Source organism: Pan troglodytes, chromosome 4 (assembly GCF_028858775.2).
Source record: "Pan troglodytes isolate AG18354 chromosome 4, NHGRI_mPanTro3-v2.0_pri, whole genome shotgun sequence".
Lineage (NCBI taxonomy): Eukaryota > Metazoa > Chordata > Mammalia > Primates > Hominidae > Pan > Pan troglodytes.
In genome coordinates, this window is record NC_072402.2 from 95,203,531 (window position 1) to 95,217,788 (window position 14,258).

General features: G+C 38.3%; 2 long non-coding RNA genes across 5 annotated transcripts in view; both read left to right on the forward strand.

The window, feature by feature from the left end:
* Window positions 1-14,258, forward strand: part of LOC134810088 (uncharacterized) — a 795,882-nt gene that overhangs the window by 345,119 nt on the left and 436,505 nt on the right. The gene's annotated exons all lie outside the window — the stretch shown is intronic.
* Window positions 5,086-9,873, forward strand: LOC134810089 (uncharacterized). Its single transcript, XR_010157278.1, has 4 exons — window positions 5,086-5,151; window positions 5,225-5,315; window positions 6,078-6,155; window positions 8,908-9,873. It is a non-coding gene; the product is annotated as an uncharacterized LOC134810089 (long non-coding RNA).

The following is a 14,258-nucleotide window of genomic DNA, read 5'->3' on the forward strand; positions in this document are numbered from 1 at the left end:
TGTGCTTCATTCTTTTTTATTCTCTTTTGCCTCCTCTGACTATCTATTTTTAAACAGCTTCTCTTCAAGCTCACTGATTATTTCTTCTGCTTGATCAATTCTGCTGTTGAAAGACTGGTGCATTCATCAGTGTTAATTTTCAGCTCCATAATTTCTGCTTGATTTTTAAAAATTATTTCAATCTCTTTGTTAAATTTATCTGATAGGATTCTAAATTCCCTGTCTGGAATTTTGTTGAGCTTTCTCAAAACAGCTATTTTGACTTTTCTGTCTGAAAGGCCACATATCTTTGTCACTCTGTGATTGGTCTCTCGTACCTTATTTAGTTTCTTTAGCGAGGTCATGTTTTCCTAAATGGTCTTGATGCTTGTGGATGTTTGTCAATGTCTGGGCAATGAAAAGTTAAGTATTTATTGTCATCTTCACAGTTCAGGCTTATTCATACCCATCCTTCTTGGGAAGGCTTTGCAAGTATTCAATGGGAATTGAAAGTTGTGATGTAAGTCTTTGGTCTTTGCACCTATGTCTACATTAGGGAGCACCTAAAAACCCGGTAACATTGTGACTCTTGCAGATTCATAGAGGTACTACCTTGGTGGTCTTAGATGAGATCTGGGCAAATTCCCTGGATTACCAGGCAGATACCCTTGTTTTCTTCCCTTACTCTTCCCCAAATAAGCAAAGTCTCTCTCTCTGTGCTAAGCCACCCAGAGCTAGGGATGGGGTGATGCAAGAACCCCTGTGGCCTCCACCACTGAGACTGTGCTGGGTCATACTTGTAGCCAGGACAGTACTGGGTCTCATCCAAGTTCTGTGATGTCTGTTTCCTGGCTACCACTCATGTCTTTTTAAGGCCCAAGAGCTCTTTAATTAGCAGGTGGTGAATCCAACCAAGATTGTATCTCTCCTTTCAGGGCAGCAAGTTTCCTTCTAGCCGAGTGTGGGTCTAGAAATCTTATCTAGGAGCCAGGGCCCATAATTGGTAGCTTTAGAAATCTGCTTGGTACTTTATTTTACTGTTCCTGAGCTGGTACCCATACCCAAGTTGCAAGACAAAGCCCTTTTTACTCTTTCCTCTCCTTTTCTGAAGCAGAAGGGGTCTCTCCCCATGGCCACCTTCTGGCACAGCATTTGTCTAGAAATATCTGGGAGCTAGGACCTGGATGGGGGCTTTAGGACACTGCTTGGTGGTTTATTTTACTGTGCCTGAGCTGGTATCCAGGTTGCAAGTTAAAGCCCTCTTTACTCTCCCCTCTCTTCTCCTCAAGTAGAAGGAAATAGTCCCTCCCAGAGCTGCAAGCTCTATGCTTCTATGGGTTGGTGGAGGGAAAACACAAGCACTCCATTGGTTGGCCCAGCTGATATCCCACTAAATTGTGTGACCCCCGCCAAGTTCACTGGCTCTGTGTCCAGCACAGCACCAGCACTTGCCTAGTAATTGCACTCCTTTTGGCTTAGACGGCCTTTCAAGTTTATTTAGGACCCCTAGCACATTGTTGGTGCTAGCTGGAACACAGGTTCCAACCACTGGCATGGACAATTTCCCTGTGGCTAGGACTAGTCTAAATACTCCCTCCACGGGCACTGGCTGAGTTCTGCCAGTTCCCTATGTTGCTTTCCGCTGTGACAGGGCAAGACTTAGTTCCAATACGAAGTCCCACAATCACTATGCTCTCCCTCAAGCACACAGAGTCTCTCCCCACACCATGTGGCCACTGCCAAGGGATGGGAGAGGGGTGGTGTTAGCAATTCAAGACATTTTTCTTATCCTCTTCAGTACCTCTTTCTCTGATATGATGTTAACACCAAGTACTATGATTGCTCACTTGATTTTTTGGTTCTTATCGAGGTGTTTTCTTGTATGGATGGTATTCAATTTGGTCTTCCTACAGGGAAGATGGTCACTGGAGGGTTTTATTCAGCCATCTTGCTCTGCCTCCCTGGTTCTCAATTTTTTGATGATAAATCTCAAAGAATCCTACCAAGTTATAGCTATGTAGAATGTACTTAAACCTGGGTAGTTATTAGCACACATCTGATACCTAATCTGGAGTAAAAAAAACCAAATTTCCCTGACAACTTCAACCTGCAACTCTAACCAGCAGAAATATAAGGGGCAGAGTAATAATTGAATTGGATACAGCCTGATATGAAGGTTGCACTTAGTGACTATGAAAAATAATGTAATTTTAGAGTACATCCCTGTATCCTCACCTGCCCTACCCAATTATTTTCTGTCCTCATTGATGTATGCAGTGCAAACAGAAGGGACAGCCTCTCTCACAGACCAGGAGGTCTGGCCTACCCAGCTACTCTGCCTAGTTGGCTATGGTAGTCTCAAAGGTGAAGGATGGTCATACAATTAAAGGAGTAAGGCAGGTGAAATATTTTAGTTCCATCCATTTAGCCCCACTAATAAGGGTAATCTTAAGACTTTAAAGATACAATTGACCAGGCATGGTAGCTCACACCTGTAATCCCAGCACTTTTGGAGGCTGAGGTAAGTGGATCACCTCAGGTCGGGAGTTGGCCAACCTGGTGAAACCCTGTCTCTAGTAAAAATACAAAAATTAGCTGGGTGTGGTGGCGAGTGCCTGTAATCCCAGCTACCCAGGAGGCTGGGGCAGGAGAATTGCTGGAACTGGGAGGTGGAGGCTGCAGTGAGCCAAGATCAGGCCATTGCACTACAGTCTGGGCAACAGAGCAAGACTCCATCTCAAAAAAAAAAAAAAAAAAAAAGATACAATCAAGCTGTCTGTCTTCAATTGGTTAATTACTCAATTCTACCACGAGGAAGAAATTATTCCAAGGTATTAGAAAACCTCACCATATTATTGTAAATGTACATTCTCAAAAAGACAGTTTTCTTTATTATTATTATTATACTTTAAGTTTTAGGGTACATGTGCACAATGTGCAGGTTAGTTACATATGTATACATCTGCCATGCTGGTGTGCTGCACCCATTAAGCATTAGGTATATCTCCTAATGCTATCCCTCCCACCTCCCTCCACCCCACAACAGTCCCCAGAGTGTGATGATCCCCTTCCTGTGTCCATGTGTTCTCATTGTTCAATTCCCATCTATGAGTGAGAACATGCAGTGTTTGGTTTTTTGTCCTTGCGATAGTTTGCTGAGAATGATGATTTCCAATTTCATCCATGTCCCTACAAAGGACATGAACTCATCATTTTTTATGGCTGCATAATATTCCATGGTATATATGTGCCACATTTTCTTAATCTAGTCTATCATTGTTGGACATTTGGGTTGGTTGCAAGTCTTTGCTATTGTGAATAGTGCCACAATAAACATACGCGTGCATGTGTCTTTATAGCAGCATGATTTATAGTCCTTTGGGTATATACCCAGTAATGGGATGGCTGGGTCAAATGGTATTTCTAGTTCTAGATCCCTGAGGAATCGCCACACTGACTTCCACAATGGTTGAACTAGTTTACAGTCCCACCAACAGTGTAAAAGTGTTCCTATTTCTCCACGTCCTCTCCAGCACCTGTTGTTTCCTGACTTTTGAATGATTGCCATTCTAACTGGTGTGAGATGGTATCTCATTGTGGTTTTGATTTGCATTTCTCTGATGGCCAGTGATGATGAGCATTTTTCATGTGTCTTTTGGCTGCATAAACATCTTCTTTTGAGAAGTGTCTGTTCATATCCTTCACCCACTTTTTGATGGGGTTGTTTGTTTTTTTCTTGTAAATGTGTTTGAGTTCATTGTAGATTCTGGATATTAGCCCTTTGTCAGATGAGTAGGTTGCGAAAATTTTCTCCCATTTTGTAGGTTGCCTGTTCACTCTGATGGTAGTTTCTTTTGCAGTGCAGAAGCTCTTTAGTTTAATTAGATCCCATTTGTCAATTTTGTCTTTTGTTGCCATTGCTTTTGGTGTTTTAGACATGAAGTCCTTGCCCATGCCTATGTCCTGAATGGTAATGCCTAGGTTTTCTTCTAGGGTTTTTATGGTTTTAGGTCTAACGTTTAAGTCTTTAATCCATCTTGAATTAATTTTTGTATAAGGTGTAAGGAAGGGATCCAGTTTCAGCTTTCTACATATGGCTAGCCAGTTTTCCCAGCACCATTTATTAAATAGGGAATCCTTTCCCCATTGCTTGTTTTTCTCAGGTTTGTCAAAGATCAGATAGTTGTAGATATGCGGTGTTATTTCTGAGGGCTCTGTTCTGTTCCATTGATCTATATCTCTGTTTTGGTACCAGTACCATGCTGTTTTGGTTACTGTAGCCTTGTAGTATAGTTTGAAGTCAGGTAGCGTGATGCCTCCAGCTTTGTTCTTTTGGCTTGGGATTGGCTTTGCGATATGGGCTCTTTTTTGGTTCCATATGAACTTTAAAGTAGTTTTTTCCAATTCTGTGAAGAAAGTCATTGGTAGCTTGATGGGGATGGCATTGAATCTATAAATTACCTTGGGAAGTATGACCATTTTCACGATATTGATGCTTCCTACCCATAAGCATGGAATGTTCTTCCATTTCTTTGTATCCTCTTTTATTTCCTTGAGCAGTGGTTTGTAGTTCTCCTTGAAGAGGTCCTTCATGTCTCTTGTAAGTTGGATTCCTAAGTATTTTATTCTCTTTGAAGCAATTGTGAATGGGAGTTCACTCATGATTTGGCTCTCTGTTTGTCTGTTGTTGGTGTATAAGAATGCTTGTGATTTTTGTACATTGATTTTGTATCCTGAGACTTTGCTGAAGTTGCTTATCAGCTTAAGGAGATTTTGGGCTGAGACAGTGGGGTTTTCTAGATATACAATCATGTCGAAAAAGACAGTTTTCTATTAAGAAAAGCTGGGTTATGAATTCTGTATCTCTGTACTGACCTAACTTCAACTAAACAACAAAATAGCATTTGAGTTTTTATTCCCAGTCTGTTACAGTGGCAAAACAAAGCATGAATTTTTAGAAAAGTGCACAAGCATGAAATCTAGAAATAGAGCACACATTTATCATACCTTGGTAGAAAATATATTTTCTAAAGTGTGTTTAAGTAATATCATACTCTCCCAAATCTCTGATCTTTATACTTTTCCTTTAACTCCTTTGTCCTCCAGAATACAGCTCATGGAAGGTCAGAATGTATAAGAATCTGTTTATTGGATACCTTCAAAGTCACTAAGGTACCTTCTTTTGTCCCTAACAAATGCTAATGGTATTGACATTCAGTTTTCTTAGTGTTATCTTCTTCCTTAGGCAATTTGCTGTGTCATCTCATTATATGCATGGCTTGAAAGAGGAACCTAGTTCTAAAGCTTGAAGTGGTTTATTGATCCTAAAAGATGAGGTAATTCACTGTGCAACATAATTCAAGCCTTTAAGATCAACTACGCATTTCTCACGCAATAATCAGGAAGAGAAGTCTCAAAATTCAAAATAGCGTTGCTTAAGCATGCTCACAATCATTTATTCAGATCAAAATCCAATCCTTAAAATTTACTCTGAATCACTCTCATGATGTACCTCCTTAAATAACAGTAAGATTCCTCCATTTTTATAACATTAGTAATTATTACTAATTGTCCTAATAATGCTATCTACATCTGGTTAATTCCTATCATTGTACCTCCTACAATGTGATTAATGTCAGGAGTGGGGAATTTTATGTATTAAATTTCTTCTTAAAGGTTACACCCTGGAAATGTGAGGGAAAGTATTTGTGGCAATGGGATGTCACCCAACTATAAGGTTAACAAGAATGACCAAACAATAAAAGGAATCATACGTTTTCGAAATCACCAAGAGTAAACCAAATTATAATTCTGTTTTAGAAACATGAGAATGAATATTTATGGTACAGATAGGCAGCTCTTAGATGGAATATTGAATCTTTTTCTTAAAGCTATTTGGAGGAGATCATCAGAAAACGTGTGATTGCTTTTTCTTTATATGATCTTGGCCCACAAATAGTCTTTCCACAAATATTTTTTGGGATAGAGACAGTTTTGTGCTTCAGAAGCTAATAAAAATAGCTTTTTAATTTTTTTTTACTACCTGACGGTCACCATTTTAGGAAATTTACTAATATTATCTCATTTTGTTCTTATAGCAGATACTATTTACTATCCACATTTTATTGATAAGGAAACTGACAAAGAGCTTAAATAAGTTGCTCAACATCATGCAGGTAAGAAGTGGTAGAGCTGGGATTTGGTTTCCGTGTCTTACTCTATTCTAAACCATGCCATTTAATACAGATCATTATTTGTAGATGTGTATTTTTAAAAAGGCCACTGTTAGCTTGAACAGCCCATTCACTGTACATTTTTAAAACAATAGCTGTACACCATTAGAGCTGTGCAATTCTAATTCATTAATTTTACAGATGAGAAAGTTGATACTCGTAAGGGTAAGGTATGTATCCAAATGTCCAACATCAGGCCACCCGTTGGTGTAAAAGGTGGCTTAAAATCTAGTATTCTCACTCCTGACTGGGTCCTCTTCCCACTGACCACACTGTCACCAATATACCCTCATCAAGTAAATCTTTATTAAGATAAAGATTGCAAGTTTGTAGTACTTATTAATAATATATATCTTTTGTATAAAAATCATCTCCAAGCATAATGTCACCTAATGTCTTATAGCATATTTTATAATGCAACACACACACACACACACACACACACACACACACGGGTTTTTTTTTCCCCTGATTTTTAATTTTTCTCAGTAGAACATAAGAAAAATCCTTCTTATGTCCTTCAGGAGTGAAGGCAATAATCACTCTTGTTCAAAAGGTCATATTTATATTATTTTAGATATTATTGCATCTTTTTTATAATGTTAGCTTGTTTCAGTTTTTGAAGCCTTGAAGCCAGTGTGTGTGTGTGCGTGCGTGCGTATGTTACATTATTGGGGATTGGGGCACATGGTACAGTGAAAAATACAGCCACAGAAATAACTGGCTTGGAAAGCTCCTGTATCAACCTTTAGGTTAAAACTACCTGGGTAATGTCCGGGTGCGGTGGCTCACGCCTGTAATCCCAGCACTTTGGGAGGCCTAGGCGGGTGGATCACAAAGTCAGGAGATGGAGACCATCATGGCTAACACAGTGAAACCCTGTCTCTACTAAAAATACAAAAAATTAGCCGGGCGTGGCGGTGTGTGTTTGTAGCCCCAGCCACTCGGGAGGCTGAGGCAGGAGAGTGGCCTGAACCCGGGAGGCGGAGCTTGCAGTGAGCCAGATGGCGCCACTGCACTCCAGCCTGGGCGACAGAGCAAGACTCCATCTCAAAAAAAACAAAAACAAAAACAAACAAACAAAAAAACCTACCTGGGTAAGAAAGGGCCACTTACATCACAAAGCATTCTTCAAAGAAAATGTTAATACGTAAAATCCTGATATGAGGTGAATTTTCATTAAATTGTTTTAATTTTTAATCCAATTGAATTCACAATGATGGTACTTTATGGTGCATATACAATACTTATGTGCCATCTTTTATTCATGCAGTACTAAGAATTATGTTCAGGGAGTTATTTAAAACAAGAGAGAAAATAGAAGATTCAGCCTTTTTCCTATGGGTTATAATCTAGTAGAGAGTTAGACAAGACAAAACTAGTGGAACTAGAGAATGGTTCAATGCTTTAAGGGAAAAAATGCAAAAACAAATTCCTGTAGCAGTTGACAGGAAGGAATGGCATTTGCTAAAATATATTAAGTGCTGACAGTGTGCTTGGGTCTTCAAGAGGGTCCACTGAATCCTGCCCTGATCCTACCCTGAGCTCAGACTAGATTCAGAAATAGAAAAGAGTAGCAGATGCCTGCCAAAATATCATTGCTTTAAATGACAAAGACTAAATTGTGGAAGTTATCCTAACATGAGAGGGGTCTTCTACTCTCCTCCAGCTAAAACCCACCTCCCAAGAAGAAAAGCAGAGGAGGTGAGTTGTGCTGTTTGTTCTTCCTAAATTCACCAATGAGATTAAAGCACTCTTTTCTGGTAAAAAAAAGAAAAAAGAGGGAGAGAGAATATGAATTACATAAAGCAAAATACTAATCCTGGTTCTATAATAAAATGGGCATGGAAAGCCAAAGCAATTAAAGGGCGTCATCAGCAGCAGCATTATCATTAACATCAGCATCATCATCTTGGAATTCTTAGACAATAAAGCCTATTCTAGGGTGGCATGCATGACATGGGCTTTTGTTTAGTTAAAAAAAGATGTCACACAATCTTCAGCATATATCCCTTTTCAAGTTCCTGTATTGGTCATCCTGGCTCCCCAACATTTGATCTCTTGTTTATTGTTCTGACTGAACACCCTAAGTCCTCCCTCTGAAACATAATATTTTTTTCTATCTGGGAGACGACACGTAAAAGAATAAGTCAGTGCCTTACTGTGCTCATACTAACAGATGTTAGAAAGTAGCTCAAGCTGGGAGAACGAGCCCCTAACCAGCTGTTTCATAGCCTGTAATTACAGCCTTAATAAATGAATCGTTTCCTTCAGCTGGCACTAGTTGGGATCTACGCATAGCAGTTTGTGTGTTAGCTGTTCTGGAAGCATTTCACTGCTTGCTGATGCTTTAGCACGGAGGTCTGTGAAATCAGGTATCTAACAAAAATCACCCTGATAGTATATAAAGTATATGCAAATTTAGTGACTGGTGGTGGGCTCATATGAGAAAGAGAACTTATCAAGTCCTTGGTAATATAATTGGCTTAACTTATTAGACTGCAGTTTAGAATATAAAAATCAAACTATAAAATTAATCTGCTGTACAGTGTGCTAATTAACCAGCTGGGCCAGCTTTGATAGTCTTAATTTTACAGATTTCCTTGAGGACATTATCTAGTTTGGTGACTCAGAGCTGTATCTCCCTCCTGCTAGGACTTAATAGTAATGGCTCCTGTTTTTTTTTTTTCCTCAGGATGTCAGAGACTTCATCTTTATTTCTTTTGTTAGATTATATCCTTTTCACATCGAAATCGCACTGGGGACATTGATATTAGACATTGCATTATAAAAGGCCAGATTTTCCTATGTCTATCTGCACAGTTTTTTCTCTGGGGTGATTAATGGTCATATTTCAGAACAATGAGTCATATTTCAGAACAATCATCCCAGAGTGAAATAGAGGAGACAGAAATAAAATAGCAACAAGGGGTAGATTGAAGATAAGAATGTGGGCTTGGTGCAAAGACAAAGATGAAGTGGGAAATCAATTAGCTGCAAGCTTCTTCAAAATAAAGCAATGTGGGATGTGAAGAAGGGGAATGAGCAATAAAAATCAGTTCTCTTCCAAGCCTTAAGCTTACAAAGCAATCCAGCTAGGGAGACAAATAAAACAATACAAGCAAAAACATGTCTTAGAATAACATTTTTGATGATAAAGATAATATATGCTTGATATGGGGCATTCATAAAATATAAAGAAAAAAATTACCTGGAGATCACCATTTGTGAATATTTCTATGTATTTTCTTACAGCCTTTATTCTTCCCTAAATTTTCTTTTCTACTCATCTGCAATCATTTTTTGTGTGTAATTTTGTATTCTCCTTTTTCAGCATTATGTCATGAACATTTTCTTAAGTCAACATTCTGAAAACATCTGTATGACTTTTATTGCTGTTTTTTTATCAACAAAATTTACAGACGTAGAAAAATTTAGAAAATAAAATAAAAGCTACTGATGCTATTGATGATATAAATGCACATACATTTATGTGAATTCTGTAATCTATGTATAACATGTATGTGATCACATTATCTTTATTATTTTGTGATATGCTTTTTGATACTTAGCAATATAGTGTGGATATCTATCATTTATCTGCCCCGTCTTTCAAATGTATATACATGCATTATTTTTAATAAATACATAGTGGTATTCTATAATTGATTTAATCTATCATATACTATTGACTTTCATATTGCTTCCAAATTTTACTTTTACATGTAGTTATGCAATTAGTCTATACAAATATTTTGCCATTTTTTACTGATTTTTTAAAAAATACATTTTTAGAATCCATAAATTCATACCAATTAACAGACTTCCTGCTAATCCTTGTTGCATATAATAGTAATGGGTAATTCCCTTAATCATATTCAATTTACTAGGCAGATGATATCTTTAATGTTTATTTTTATTAATATTGATATTTAAAATTTTTATTTTTAATATAGTTTGATTTAATATCTTTGATTTTATTATATTCATCACATATTTATATATTAATATTTCTTTTGTAAATGGCCTAATTTTTAATTTCTCACTTGTATACAAGGAGATAATTCACATTTTTATTATTTATAATTGTTATTTTGTTGACTGCATGATATCATATATATTTAGCATGATGAATATAAAAGAGACTTTTTCTGTTGCATCTATATTTTGGCTACAGCTTCAAAGCTGAGAATGATATGGATACGTATCCTCACAATTTTAATGGAGGAACTAGACACAGCCTATACACCCTTCAGGATCTGAGTGTTTCAGAGACCCATTCATCACCATTAACAACACCCAGAGATTCATTTTTGATTTACTAAGATGGAATACTTAGAGAGGAATTTGCAAAGAGAAAATTGTTATTTCTCCTTCTCTTCCAATCCTCAAGCAAAATGAGTTCTTGACTGCACCTTTGAAGTTGTGGAGCACAGCTAATGGAAAAGTCTGGAGGCAGGAGCAGGCTGGAGCAACCACAGAGGCAGAGCCAAGACATGGGGCAGTAGGAGAATGTGGTTAATGTGTCTGGAGTGGGGCGAGGTGATTTGGAAGGTTTCTCTAGAGGCAAATGGTAGACAGCCATGTCATCTTGTGTGATCTCCCCATGGTGGCAAGTCAATTTTCCAGTTGTTCAGGCCCCAAATCTTGGAGTCACTCTTGACTCCATATCTCTTCTGTAGACTACATCTAATTTTGCTCCCAATCACCTCTTTCGGGGTTGCTACTGTAATCCAAGTCTCCATCATTTCCAGTTCAAACTGAAATTGTTGTATGTTTGCCACTTCCTCCCCTGATTAGTTTCAACATAGCACTCAGAGTGGTTCTTGTAATGTTTAACTTGAATTATATCACAGCTCTGTTCAGAACTCTTATTTCCTGTGGCTTCATGTCTTAAAGTAAAAGCAAAAGTCTTAAAATTGGCATATAAGGTTCTATGTTATCTGTCTCCCCATACATATATTTGTTCCTTTCTGAGCTAATTTCCTAGCACTTTTCCTCTTCTCATTTGGCTACACACAGGGCACTGCTCATTCAGCCTTCAGCTTGCCAAATGTGCACACACCCCAGGGCCTTTTCACTTACTATCTCCTCTGCCTAGAACATGTGTCCCCAGATATGCATATACTTACTCCTCTACTATATTCAGGTAGCATCTCTTAGGCCAGCTTTTTAGAAAGTCTTTCCCTTGCCATCCTTGATATTAGCATTTCCTTCAGTCACCTGATATCCCCAAATTCCATTGTATTTTTCTATCAGGCACTTGTCATGTGACATATTTTTATGTGCTTATTTCTTTATTGTTTTAGTCTAACATTAGAATGTGAGCTCTTGGAGAAAAAGGAGTTTGTCCATCTTGTTTTCTTTGTCCTATCACCACAGCCTACTATAGAGCAGATCACAGAGGAAGTATTCAATAGATATGTGTTGAATAAATGATAGATGCTTCTGATTTAGAAGCAATAATTTTTCCTCAAGTATGCTTCTTTTTCTCTTCTTTGTTATGTTAGTTTTATTTAATACTCATGGCTAGGTGCGGTGGCTCATGCCTGTAATCCCAGCACTTTGGGAGGCTGAGGTGGGCAGATCGCCTGAGGTCAGTAGTTTGAGACCAGCCTAGCAATCATGGCTAAACTCCATCTCTACTAAAAATACAAAAATTAGCCGGGCATGGTGACAGGTGCCTGTAATCCTAGCTACTCAGGAGGTTGAGCAGGAGAATCGCTTGAACCCAGGAGGCAGAGGTTGCAGTGAGCATTGCATTCCAGCCTGGGTGACAAGAGCGAGGCTGTCTCAAAAAAAAAGAAGACTCATAAATTCCCATTTAAAGAAACATACTAATAATAGTTGTTTAGTCTTCTCATGGCTAGACTAACTGGTATATCTGTAGCACTTTGACATATGGGATGTGTGTTTAGTAACCTCCCATTTAATGCTTTAGTTAATACTGTAATACATAATTTTGTACTCTTCTACATTGTACTTTTGTTATTTAAAAAGCTTTCTTGTAAGCAAGTGTCTTCATTTGCTATTGCGTCTGTAACAAATTACCATAAATGTAACACACCACAAATTAATTATTGTACAGTATTGGTCAGATGTCTGACACTGGTTTCCATGGGCTGGAGGTGTGGTGGCAGGGTTGGTTCCTTCTGGAGGCTCTGGGGTAGAATCTGTTTTCTTGCTTTTCCAACATCTAGTGACCACCTACCTTCCATGGTTCATGGCCCCCTCCTTCATCTTCAGATCTGGCAGTGTGGCACCTGTGACCTAGCCAGAAAAAGTTACCCACTTTTAAGGATTTCATATGATTAGACTGGGTTCACCTGGATTATCTCTCCATCTCAAGTTCCTGAACCCTAATCACATCTGCAAAGTCCCTTTTGCTATGCAAGGTAAGATATTCACATATTCTGAGGCCCAGGGTGTGACTGTCTTGGGGATTAGGGACCTTAATTGGCCTGCTACAGAAGAAAAGAAAACATTGCTATCTCTCATGCTTGTTCCTGCTGACCTCTAAGACTAATATCTTATTTCTCTCTTTTTCAGAACAGCTTTCTTAAAAAAAGATCACTATCTGTTCCCTCCATTATTCATTTCACTCTCACTTTTTGATCTCTTGTAGTTAATATAACTTCAAATTCCACAAACATATTGAAAATATTCTCTCCAAGCCTGAAACTGACCTCCTAATCACCAAAATGTGCTGATCTTTTGCCTCTGTGTATTAAAATAGGTCTGAGAAACTAGTAGGCAGCTACACAGTTCCCATAACAACTGGGAACGATGGAGCCTGATGGCTCAGGCCAGCCTACAGAACCCAGATGCCACTCCCTGTCGTGTAGAACTTGTCCCCTGGCCCAGTAATGACCCACTCTTGCCCTCATGTAGAAATGTGGCTCGCTTTTCAGGTCATTCATTTCTCTTCCATGTGTTTCCATTTCTTTTCCATGGAACATTGTTCCATGTGTTCTCTTCCATTCATTTCTCTTCCATAAAACTCTCTAGCTTTACGCTCTTTCTCCAGAAGTTTGGCTTTTCTTGTCATGTTCTTTTTGTAACACCCACCCGTCTTTCTCACTGCATTAACATAAAAATCTCAGCTCCTTGGTCTTTCTGTTTTCTAAACAAGGTTTTTGATGTCTAAACCAGGTGCCCCTTTTCTGTGGGGAATAATTCTGAGAAAAACAGCCTTTTCTAAAGTAACTTAAGTGCCTCCCTTGTTACTTGGTCACTCTCTTTATTCAATCTTGCCCTCCTTGAGGGCAGCACTGAACAGAACCATAGCTTTAGGGCACTGCTCTGAAAAGACTTGTTATTGGGCCCTGAGTGAGGGTGACCTCTGGTGGACACAACTGATTCTTTTTTCTCATCGTGTGTTATTGCTGCTATTGCTGTTTGTTTAAATTGTGGTTAACCATTTTTAAGTGTACAGCTCAGTAGTGTACAGTCACACTGTTGTGCAATCAATCTTCATAACTCATTTCATTTTGCTAAAGTAAAACTATAATCCAGTAGTAACTGTCCATCTCCCCCAGGCCCTGGCAACTTCCATTTAACTTTCTGTCTTTATGAAACTGACTATGCTAGGAACTGCATGTAAGTGGATCACATGGTGTTTATCCTTTTGTGACCAGCTTATTTCACTTAGCTTAATGTCTTCAACATTCATCCATACTGTAGCATGTGTCATAATTTACTTTCTTTTAAAGGCTGAATGGTATTCCATTGTATGCAGAATACCACATTTTGCTAATCTATTCATCTGTTGATGGACTCACGTTGCTCTCACATTTTGGTTATTGTGAATAATATTGCTGTAAACATGGATGTACAAATAGCTCTGGACACTCTGCTTTCAATTCTTTTTACTATAGACCCAGAAGTGGAATTGCTGGATCATCTGGTAATTCTATTTTTTAAAAACTTTTTTTACTGATACACAGTGAATATACATATTTTCATGGTACATGTCATAATTTGATACATTAATATAATGTATAAAGATCAAATCAGGGTAATAGAGATAATAATCACCTTAAATAT